The following is a 12045-nucleotide window of genomic DNA, read 5'->3' on the forward strand; positions in this document are numbered from 1 at the left end:
AAGAATCCCTTTGAGAGAAAGTTTCTCCCTCTTGATTTTATGCCAAAAACTTCTTCTTCATTGTAGTATTCTCCCTCTATGAAGGAATTCTCTTCCTCTTGGAATGACAAAATTTCATAAAGATATGATAGTAAAATTCTCCCTCTTTGACAACACATGTCAAATTAGTATCAATTTACCTTGAGTACTAATTCATATGAAATATGCTCTTGACTAAGCTCCATCAATTGATTGATCTCAAACTTGGTTCCTATTGATGCATCACTAAATTTTATTTAGTGAGCTTTAGATAGTGGAGTGACCCCTAGCTTACCACTTAGATATAGGAATGCATCCTTAGGTAATGTCATGGTGAATATATCTATACTCTGTTCTTTTGAATTGGCATATTCCAATATAACTTCTTTATCTTGCACTAGTTCTCTAACAAAGTGATATTTTATAGCAATGTCCTTTGTGTTGAAATGTATCACTAGGTTCTTAGATATGTTAATTGTGTTAGTGTTATCACAATACATGACTAATTGCTCTTTGATTTCAACCTTCATTCCTTCTAGCAATTTTTTGAACCAAACAATGTTAGAAAAATTTTCTACTACTGCCACATATTTTGCTTCTACTATAAATTGGGATGTGTAGTTTTTCGTCTTGCTTGTCCAAGATACCAATCTTTTACCAAGAAAAGAAAGCTCCGAAAGCTCCAACACTAGTGTTTTTTCTATCATCAAGGTTTCCTACCCAATTTGCATTAGTAAACACCTTTAAGTCAAGATTACCTCCAATTTTGTACCATAACCCATAGTCTTTAGTACCTTTTAGATATTTGAAGATTCTTTTGATTTCCATTATGTGGTTTTCTTTGGGTTTTGCAAAGAATCTTGCCACTATTCCAACTACCAAGGCAATATCTAGCCTTCTATGTACTACATACTATAACTTCCCAATCATTGATCTATATAAGGTTTGATCTACTTCTTTGGAGTCATCATCTTCGGTAAGTTTAAGTCCAATACACATGGGGGTTCCAACTAGTTTTGAATCTTCCATTCCAAACTTCTTGAGTATCGCTTTGATATACTTAAATTTACTAATAAAGATACCATTTATGTTCTATTGTATCTAGAATCCAACAAATTTTTTTATCTCACCAAACATGGACATCTCAAATAATTTATTCATTTTTTCTGAAAATGCTTTTCACAAGTCATCATTTCTTGTAAATAGAATATCATCCACAAATATTTCCGCCAACACAATCTTCTTATTTGGTCCTTCCTTGATATATAGACTACTATTATCATCTATTCTTTAAAAACAAATCTGTATTAGATAGTTATGTGATCTTTCATACCAAGCTCTAGGAGCTTGTTTGAGATAACATAGTGCTTTGTGTAATTTGCAGACCATGTCCCTTTTGTCAGGATCAACAAAACCTTCTAGTTGTTCAATATAGACTTTTTCATCAACAATTCCATTCAAGAATGCAGATTTAACATCCCTATGATATACTTTGAATGCTTTGTGAGCTGCATATGCAAGCAAAGTCCTAACACCTTATAATCTTGCAATAGGGGGAAAAGTCTCACCATAATCAATACCTTCTTTTGTTGGAATATTCAAATGTGGAAAGAGTACTTATGAGAGGCGGGGGGGGGTGTGGGTGAATTAGAAGTACTAAAATTTTTCCTATAAAACTTTTATGTGGAAATAAATTGCATGCATGTAAATACATTAAGTAAACATGAAACTAACACATGCATCAATAACACATAACACCTGAAATTGGTAACCCAAAAACCCTCCAGGAATAAGAAGGTAAAACTGGGGTGGGGATGATACCCACAAAAATTACTGCAGCAATATTGTTTAACCACTTCTGATGGTTTGCCTTGTTAAAGGCCTACCCTGTTAAAGGCTTTACACTATGTCAATAGTGACCTGGTTAGAGGATTTACAAACACTTAACATGAAGTGTCACCCTGTTAAAGGATTTAATCACCTCTCTCTAGGATCAATGAAATAGCTGTTAAGCTAACCTATCACCATAGGATTTCCATGCTAATACAATGGCTAGAAAGTATTAGGTAAAATGAACCTGATAGTTTACAATCCTTGATTGCTGAATGCTGGCTCTATTCTGCTTCGTCTGATCTTGATCCTTTGTGATTTGATATCTTTTGCTTCTGAAAATAGTATATCAACCACTCTATATCTTCTCCTCTATATCATCATCTTCATCATCTCCTTCTCTATCATGTCTTCTCTATGAGATATCATCTTCCTTATAAAGACATTCGAGGATTTAGGGTTAGGTCTGGATCTACGATCCATATTCAATCTTCATTTCCGCTTAATACTTATCTTTTGCTGATTGGTTGCATGCCTTTATCATTTTTCTTATTGGCTGCATGCAAATTACATAGGAAATATAAAAGATTCGATCTGATCATTAAATCCTTCGAGATTTCCTTATGTCGGCTGTAAAGACTGTTTTCATCATAGTTTGTGCGATTCCAAACTCTTATGCTAATATCCTGGATTAGTCGGCTCCTGAAATATTTTTGTTGCTTCGCACATGCTGTTCTACTGAGTTACTCGGCACTTAAACAAAACTGTGTTACTTGGCATCTAAACTTTACTCGGCACTTGATCTTCACTTGGCATTTACACTTTACTCGACACCTAGACTTTACTCGGCATTTACACTTTACTCGGCACCTACACTTTACTTGGCACCTGAAGATTACTTGGATCCTATTGCACTCGGCATCTATTCTTGATCTTGGTTAAGTGTATTGACACTCAGTTGTCAAATTTATTCTTTAAGCTAACAATGGAAAACTCATTTTTTAGTACTTTTTTTTCACATAATTTATCATATGCATTATGAATTTCTAAGTCTCCTATGGCACGAATTTTACAATTGTAGCATCTGCAAACATCTTCTACCATAACAACTTTATCTGGAATAACTGATAATGCACCTGCAAGATCATTCTTGTATGCTACTTCAGGTATGGGCGTAAATTCAAGTTGTTTTACTTCGTTGCTGACCAACTGAACTTCATGGCTTTCTAAACCCTTGGTGGTTCCTGAACCGGATGCCATTGTTTTCCAAACTAGGGTTTTATAATTCAAACAAGTTTGTGAGACCTACGTAGCTCGACACTTAAGAGAAATACCTTGAATCGACGAGATCGTTGTTGGAATCGTTTACGAATTGCTTCTAAACTTTTCTTGATCTTCTCTGCTCCTTTTTTGGCTTTGCTTCTTGATCGCGATGCAAAAAATTGATTGAAATCGTGATAATATGCCTTGATTTCATCGCATTAAATGCTCAACTGCCAACTCAGTTTTTGAAGAAATTTCAACCTAACTTGGCATCTACTAAATTTCCTTTCTACTTGACTTCCATTGGAGTTTTTCAAACTCAGCATCGGTTATCAGCTCGGTCGTTGTTGGGAGCTCGACATCTGTTTTGAGTTTTGACTCGATATCCAAAGGTAGCTCGGCATCAAAATTTAGTTTTCGTCTTGACATCTTGTTTCATGTAGATTTATACTTTGAATTGCTTCTTTTTCTTGGGACTGATGTCTGATATAACTTTGTATATCAGTCCCATACACTTCTCATGCTTAGTTTGATGAAGTGTGATCACTTGACCCATTGGGTGAAGTGATCCCTTCACTTGATGTATTGCACTCATCTCTCTTTTTCCAAGTCTTGTTCATTTGCCCCCTTATCTTTTCAATATCAATCTTTTCTTTGCCTTTATTCTCTTCAAACTTGGGTGCCTTTGATCTTGTAGGACAATTTTTGCTGATATGACTAGTTTTCAGACAACTGAAACATGTGGTTTGGTTCAACCATCTTTTGTAGTTCCCTCTGAAATGTGTTCTTATGCAGTTCTGTGGTGTATGTCCATATTATTGACAATAATGACAACTGTACCTGGTATTGTAATCCCAATGATGATGACTTTCTTTTCCTTCTATTTTTGCTAGTTGATTTGATGTCCACATAGGTTTTGATCTGCATTCAAATGCCCTATGTCCATACTTATTGCAATTATAACAATGTCCATCAAATCTCTGAGTCCTTGTGAAATTAGATCTGCAATCTTGTGTCATATGTCCTTGCATGTTGCACTTGTGACAGAAACTCTTACTCTTGGGTGTGTTTGGTTCATTGAATCTTCTGCTCCTGCACACATTAGCAGTATGTCCCTTCTTATTACAATAATGACAAGTGGGTTTAGTATTCTTACCTTTGTCACTTCTTTGTTTAGCACTTTTTGATGATTCTCCAACTTCAGTGCTATTGTAACCAAGTCCTGATGTGTCATGGGCAGATCTTGGAGTTTTTAGCAACTATTCAAAATACTTGATGGCTTCACTTGACTTTTTGAGGTTTTCTGCTACCTCTTTTTCTCTGTTCAATTCATTCTGGATTTGTTCATTCTGCATCTTCAAAGTAGAGATCTCAATGTCCTTCACATTGAGTTCATGATGAAGGTTCATCATTTGAGCAAGTGTATCCATTTGCATGTTTGAGATCCTTGTCAGTTCAGTACATTTTTCTTCAAGTCTGTTTGCAAGATTCCTTTTGTCATTTTCCATCATGACCTTATCATCAACTGCTATTTTCTTTTGTTCTATAATTTCACATATCATTATGGCATGTGATTCATGTTCCATCTTGAGAGATCTAATCTCTTCTGCTTGAATTTTGTTTTTCTCCATCAATTTTGCTATTGTTGCATCAAACTCTTTGGTATCTCCATTGGAAAATATGTTGGTGGTTTCAATTTCCTTGTAGTGTATATCATTCTCAGCTATGGCCAGATCTTTCCTTTTTTTTAATGAGTTTCTCAAATTGATTCTAAACTCCTACAAGCTATGCAGAGCAAGTTGCACATCTATCACCTGATTTTCAATGATCTTTCCAAGTTTGAAAGCTTCCATCTCTAGATCTTTTCCTCCAAGCTGTTAAACTTTTCCTTATGAGAGCCTGGTAATGCTTTGATACCAATTGTTGGAATATTCAAATGTGGAAAGAGTACTTATGAGAGGGGGGGGGGGCGGGGGGGTTGAATCAAAAGTACTAAAATTTGTCCTATAAAACTTTTATGTGGAAATAAATTGCATGCATGTAAATACATTAAGTAAACATGAAACTAACACATGCATCAATAACACATAACACCTGAAATTGGTAACCCAGAAACCCTCCAGGAATAAGAAGGTAAAACTGGGGTGGGGATGATACCCACAAAAATTACTGCAGCAATATTGTTTAACCACTTCTGATGGTTTGCCCTGTTAAAGGCCTACCCAGTTAAAGGGTTTACACTGTGTCAATAGTGACCTGGTTAGAGGATTTACAAACACTTAACATGAAGTGTCACCCTATTAAAGGATTTAATCACCTATCTCTAGGATCAATGAAATAGCTGTTAAGCTAACGTATCACCATAGGATTTCCATGCTAATAGAATGGCTAGAAAGTATTAGGTAAAATGAACCTGATAATTTACAATCCTTGATTGCTGAATGCTGGCTCTGTTCTGCTTCGTCTGATCTTGATCCTTTGTGATCTGATATCTTTTGCTTCTGAAAATAGTATATCAACCACTCTATATGTTCTCCTCTATATCATCACGTTCATCATCTCCTTCTCTATCATGTCTTCTCTATGAGATATTGTCTTCCTTATAAAGACATTCGAGGATTTAGGGTTAGGTCTGGATCTACGATCCATATTCAATCTTCATTTCCGCTTAATACTTATCTTTTGCTGATTGGTTGCATGCCTTTATCATTTTTCTTATTGGTTGCATGCAAATTACATAGGAAATATAAAAGATTCGATCTGATCATTAAATAATTCAAGATTTCCTTATGTCGGCTGTAAAGACTATTTTCATCATAGTTTGTGCGATTCCAAACTCTTATGCTGATATCCTAGATTAGTTGGCTCCTGAAATATTTCTGTTGCTTGGCACATGATTTTCTACTGAGTTACTCGGCACTTACACAAAATTGTGTTACTCGGCATCTAAACTTTACTCGACACCTGATCCTCACTCGGCATTTACACTTTACTCAGCACCTACACTTTACTTGGCATTTACACTTACTCAGCACCTGCACTTTACTCAGCACCTGAAGATTACTCGGCATCTATTGCACTCGGCACCTATTCTTGATCTTGGTTAAGTGTATTGACACTCAGTTGTCAAATTTATTCTTTAAGCTAACATCTTCTTGAGAATAACTTTTATATACTAATCTTGCTTTGTTTCTTGACACTTTTCTATCTTTATTTAGCTTATTTTTGAATACCAATTTTGTACCAATCACATTTTTATCCATAGGCCTAGGTACAAGAGTCCAAGTTTTGTTCTTTTCTATTTGTTCTCTTTCTTCATTCATAGCCTCAATCCAAATTTCATTTTCCAGTGCATCTTTAACACTTCTAGGTTCAAATTTAGCAAGTAAACATGTACCTTTTAGTTTTCTTCTTGTCATAGTTCCATCTAATTTATCTCCAATAATTTGATCAAGTGTATGATGCCTTCTAACATATTTAGCCAATACAAGTTATTTGACTTTTGAAAGAATTGCATTGTCTTCATTTTTAATTTCAACTTTAGGCTCAATTCCTTCCATATGTAGCTTGGGTCCTTCAAATTTGGTATGTACTAGCTCGGTAGCTTCTAAATGTGACTTTGTTCCCTATGACTCGATTTGCACTTCCTGCAACTCAGTAACTATGGAGAGATCAAGTGGTGAAGTCTCCTTATTAAATATGTTTCACAATGTATCAATTTTGTAATAAAAAAATCTTATGTTGTCTTCAGCTTCCTTTTTGTTTTCTTCTTTAGTCTTTTATACAAACTCATCAATTCTCACATTTGCACTTTCTATGATTTTGTGAGTAGAGAAATTCAAACATTTATATGCTTTACTTCTACAAAAATATCCTAGAAATATACCTTCATCACCTTTTACATCATATTTACCTTTTCTAGATTCTTTCAAGATATAACATTTGCTACCAAATACTTTCAGGTAACTTACATTGAGTTTGTAGCCATACCATAGTTCATAGGGAGTTTTATGTAAATAGTTCTTCAACTATACTTGGTTCAAAGTATGAACTATGGTGCTAATAGCTTCCTTCCAATATTCGATAGCAACATTCTTTTCAATCATTAGGGTCCTGGCACAATCCATGATGGATTCTTGGCCAAAGAAAGGGATCAAAATCCAATACCAATGGACTAATTAACCCAAGATTGGACATCTGAAGTGGTTCTTACCCAACCCATTTGGACTCATTTAATTTATAAACCAAGGACATAAACTTGAAATGGTGTTGGTAAAATAGATGATTCAAACTTATCTTGACTTAAGAACTACTCTAAGAAAATTCAAAGGCTTAAACTAGAAGAAATCTAGGCTAAAGCTGAAAATTAAATCTATTTTAACAAAGCATGAAAATATAGTTGAGAATTACTTCAACTATCTATGTTGAAAGAACAGTCCACTAATTTGGCTATTAGAGGTTGCAGGAACAACATAGTCTACCTTGATTCTAATAACTGAATATAAATCCTATGTTAACTAATTCATTCACTTCTTGTGTGGCCTCGCACAAAGAAGTGAAGCAAAATAACTTAGAGATGAAGACTTAAAATGTTACTATTATTCATAACAATGGAAAAACATACATACTGATGAAGAACAAGATTGTATTTAGTACTCAAAACTTTTACTATTAAGAGTGACTATAAACTTTCTCCTTCTCGGAATACAAACATTTTAGTTATTTAAAAACACCAACTAGGAATAGAATTTCTAGATTTTTGTCTCATCAACTATCAAAGAAATTAATAGAATTAATTATTACAACCAGGGCATTAATTCTACTACCAAAAATAATTGGTAATCTAGGTGCTCATGACCCCTAAATTTCCTCCACTTGAGGCTAGCATAATAATGTCAGTAACTACTTTGACTCCTAATCGGTTGAGTTGACCTTGCTTTTATATTTGCAATATTAGCACTTCCAAAATAATAAAAAAATACATCAAAACTTATTCAAAATATGCTATCTAGAATAGTTTACCCTATGTGACATTGTTGTAGGAGAACTACCCAACCTAACAAAGGAAGAGAAAACATCATTATAACACTATTTTGTAATTAAATGACATATCTTTTCACATTATATCCATTTTGATCTTGAAAAGTAATTACACACATATTTGACTAAGATCCTCATAAACATCATGTTCTTGAACATCAAAGTCTTTAGAAAGTTTGCAAATTACACTAAAAATAAAATGTCAAAATAGACCACATTCTAGTCTCATCATTACCCCCAATTGAAACTTTGAGTTGTCCTCAAGGAAACATAAAATTCTTCACTCTTGCAACCATCCTAAAATCTCAAGCAATACTCTTTCCTTTACCTGTTGTAGCAATGTTCCAATAAAAACTTTTATTTTTCCTATATTTTCCCACCTGTGAATCTCATCTGTCATATCAACTACTTTAAAATCTTGTTGATTAGCAAGCAATGGAGATAATAATAATGGAGGCTAAAAAGTTAAAGGGATCCAATCATTTTTCCTTTCTTCCCCCAACTTGATATACCAAGGTGCTCACCGAGTGGCCATGATAAAATTCAATTGAGAATGAGATTCTTTCCTCTCTAGGTCTTCATTCAACCCTATCCAATGCCATCAATTCCCCTACTTTGTTACATGGAGATCCACCTCTGCCATAGCTTTATTATCTTGATAGGCTACATCTCTTAAAGCAAGGATAATTTGGTTGCCAAGTTTTGAATAAGAAATTTTCATCAATTCATAGTAAAAAATTCTAGAATCCTTGGCCTTAGGCTTAAGGAGAAGTGGAGCCTCATATTCTAATTCTCTAAACTAGTGGGCCTGATGTTCTTTACTGATTTCATTTTGGATCCAAGATATTAATGCCTTGAGTTGAATATTTCCCACATAAGGCAAATGATTCCAATCTCTATCATTAGGGACTACTAAATTATGTAAGAAGAGTTCAAAAAGAAAATTTTTAATGGCTATAGGTGTAGTATGGAAGGCTTGAAAGAATTCATGAGGAGTATTCAATGTTGGATTCTTTTCCTGTGTTACATAGGTCATCTAATAACTAACAAATTTTTCTTTCAAAAAGAGAGCATAAATAAAGGAAGGAGAGAAGCAAGACATTAATTTAGGAATCATGGCAATAACCTTTAAAAGTTTACCACTTAATTTCTCAATCTCCTCATCCTTTTTAGTCAAATCCTAAGTTTGATTGAAGATAGTTTTCTCTAAGCTCTCTCTCTCTCTCTCTCTCTCTCTCTCTCTCTCTCTCTCTCTCTCTCTCTCTCTCTCTCTCTCTCTCTCTCTCTCTCTCTCTCTCTCTCTCTCTCTCTCTCTCTCTCTCTCCCATTCTTCCCTCTCTTGAATTAACTAATTGGACAACTATGAAATGATGCTTAATAATGAAAGAGTGCAACCAGGACTAAAAGTAACTTGTGCCCTAGATGAAGGATCATTAGGAATAGTTTTTTGGGCTATGGATGCTAAAGCATCAAGTCCTTGTGAAAGTATTTGTTTAGAAATGGTACTAATTACATTATAATTTATTCCAACAACCTCTTCATGAAATTTTTCTCTTTGAGGAGAGGCAGAGTCTAGAACCTCAATAGACACACTGTCTTCTATGTTTGAATCTATGGAGATAATGGGTGGCTGGCTAGAAAATGTTCCTACTACTATAGGTACACATTCTACACTTTCACCTTCATCAATGGTATTCTTATTTTTATCAAAAGAAGAGGATTGTACTTTTTCAATGGTTGCATTTTTGGATACAAGGGGTTGAAAAGAAACTCCCTTATCAGGTTTTATAGATGATTGGCTTCTTCAAGTTCTACTACCTTTGAAATTGTAGGAAATCCTGAAGGTGTTTCCTGTACATTCCCCCTTTTCTTCTTTTTATGAACCCTAGGGGCTGTAGGAGAGTCAACATTTGCAAAAACTTTAACTTTCCTTTTTCCCTTATTAGAATTTGGACCTAACCCAAAGGTAGAAGCTATGGGAGTAGAAATTGAAGTTCTTTGAGACCTTCTAGGTTTGGTTGAAGAAGAGGCTGGAGCTGGGTTCACAAGGTTTTCCTGAGGTTCCATTTTATTTTCAATTTGTTTCTCTGGATGCCTAATAGGGGTTTTCACTTTGCTTTTAACAAAATCAATCCAAGGTATTCCAAATCATTCCCTAAGGACTTTTTCTATGATAAGATTAATAAACTAGTGGTGTGAAACATCTTTTTGGGTTCCTTTCTATACCACAATGACTCTTTTCAATAGAATGTGATACATAAAATGAGGGATATTTAAAAGGAAATCATCATGTCTTAAGCGACTCAAAAATGTGAAATGTGTGGCATTCAAATATGAATGTCTCCCTTCACAAGTGAAATATTTCACCACATAGATAGAATATTCATTAAATGGTTGTGGTAAAGATGTGCAGATTGTACCTTGTTTTTTATCTATCTTAAGCCATGGGTTTTTGTTCACCAAAAATTGGGCTCTAGCCGACACTTCATCTAATGTATTTGAAAATTATTTTGCTTCCAGTGGAAATTCCATTATACCTATTGCAATCTTAGGTTAAAATGAAAAACTTATTCCTTTGAGTGCAGTAAAACCATCTGTCAAAGTTTGTAAGAATTTGAAGGCAAGCTCCTCATTCCATGTAGATAATTTGAACATGTAATTGGTCCACCACCTAGCTTGAAATATAGGCACGCAAACTGGGTCTCCCAACAATATTGTATAGTTAGCTAGTTCCCTTCTCAACAAGTCACCTCCCATTGAAGACAAGTGATAGTACTTGTTTTAAACAACTAACATTTTTAGCATCAAAAACCACTTAAGTCTACATTAACTACTTACAAATTCAAAAAAATGTGTGACATAAAAGTAGTAGTCACATCACATTATTCTTTGTATTGTGTGGTAACATATAAATAATAATGAACATTTAATGATAAAAAAAAATGAATGAGATAATAATACCCCTCCCCCCAACTAAGTTTGGAAATAGCTCCTATAGTTGCTAGTGACAAAGGTAACTAAAAAATAGAATAATATATTAAGAAAAAGTTTATAACCTGAGTATGTGTATGGACCTAAAAATTTGTGTTGGCATTTGATACCATCATACTAGTTGATGAAGGGTTAGGTAAGTGGAAGATGAGAAAAAGTGAAGTGAGGTGGAGAAACTCATCTGCAACTTCTGTAAGAATAGGAGGATCAAAATATGACTTAAATTACTACAGGAACTCTTCACAACTAGATGGATTATGGTAGAGTTTTAAATAGTGAGTATTAAAAAGTAATTTGAAATGTACACGATCAATGGTAGAGAGTTGCACTGAACCATTATTGAACACAAAAATGATTTCATATGGTCCTAGCTAGCTTGTTTGGAATTTTCCTAGAGTTTGTTGATAATGAGAATCATATAGGAGGGCCTAGTCTCCAATAGAAAACTTCTTGTTACAGATGAATTTATCATGTCATTTCATCCACTATTGTTGGATTCTCTCTGTATTGTGTAGGGTATATTTTTGGTATTCATCAAGGGCATTCAACTATAGTAACCTATCTTTTTGAGCCTTGGAAAGATCAACATCTAACTTTAGAGTAGTTTTTGGAGTCTTGTGTTCAAATTTAATAGGAATGGATGCAGATTTATGATAAAGTAATTCAAATGGGGTAAATCCAGTGGTGCTCTTCCATGTAGTCCTATAAGCCCAAATTGCTTCAGGAAGCCTGATAACTCAGTCCCTTTTGTGAATAAAAACTATTTTAGTGAGGATAGCTTCAATTTTGCTATTTTTGATTTCCACTTAACCATTAGCTTGAGGATGGTATAGGAAAGATTGTGACAATTTCCATAGGTACTCCAAATTCGGTGAATATGTAGGTATATAGAAAATTTGCTAC

The sequence above is a fragment of the Cupressus sempervirens genome, chromosome 5, assembly GCF_028749045.1.
Source record: "Cupressus sempervirens isolate cs-2001-9-10 chromosome 5, ASM2874904v1, whole genome shotgun sequence".
NCBI classification, from domain to species: Eukaryota; Viridiplantae; Streptophyta; class Pinopsida; order Cupressales; family Cupressaceae; genus Cupressus; species Cupressus sempervirens.